This window comes from Gavialis gangeticus, unplaced genomic scaffold (genome assembly GCF_001723915.1).
Source record: "Gavialis gangeticus isolate Ggan-Ray unplaced genomic scaffold, GavGan_comp1, whole genome shotgun sequence".
NCBI lineage: Eukaryota > Metazoa > Chordata > Crocodylia > Gavialidae > Gavialis > Gavialis gangeticus.
The window spans coordinates 22,344,867-22,345,709 of record NW_017729033.1 but is presented as its reverse complement, the minus strand read 5'-3'; positions in this window follow the sequence as shown (position 1 = coordinate 22,345,709).

The window sequence follows — 843 nt, the reverse complement described above, 5'->3', positions numbered from 1 at the left end:
GGAGGTGGGCCAGGGCTAGTGAGCCGAAGGTCCCAGTGGGGGGATCACACCCAAAGGGAAAGCAACTCAAGGAGCTATGTTGCCTGATATGAAGGTGGAAGAGACCGCTTGACGAGAAAAACTTAGGTAGGGGTTCAACAGTAGCATTCTGGGGCCCAGTGTGGGGGCCGGTGATTGTAAGAACTATCGATGCCATTTGTGAGGCTTGGGCTGCAGTGTAGGGGAGGAAAGAAGCCACAGACAGTGCTCCCTGGTATCAGGGCAGGAAATGGGCAGCCTTCCGCTTATTAACATCTAGTTAACAACAAGGAGTGGCGGGCAAGAATGCGGGCGGTTAGCCCAGGAACAGGTGGGCGGGCCACAGCGAGATTGGCCCCAAACAAGCCCCCTGTTACATGCTGGTATTGCTTCCACTATATGGGAGCAGCAGCATACATTATTCCAAGATAATCCAAGCCAGGCAGGGCTGTCATGGAGCCCCAGCCAGCTGGAAAGGGCTCCATGGGGCCAGCCCATGGGGGCACTGCCCTGCCCAGCCTGGCAACATGGGTGGCAGCTGGCTGGGGAGTGGGTTTCCCAGGCCAGTTTGAAGGCAACAGCGAGCCCCAAGCCTGGCAGCCACCACCATGCCCCATCGCACACAACCAGCTGCAGGCTGACCAGAGCCAGGGGGACTGTTCTATCCCCCTCACCTCCAGCTGCTGCTGCCACTGCCATGGCTATGCCATGCAACTCTGGGTGTGGGGAGCTGGGAAGCTTCAGTCCTATTGTGCATGGATGACCTCTACCTGACCCAAGAACTCTACAGGCCAATGAGAGGTAAAGCGCTGCTCGACCTGGTAC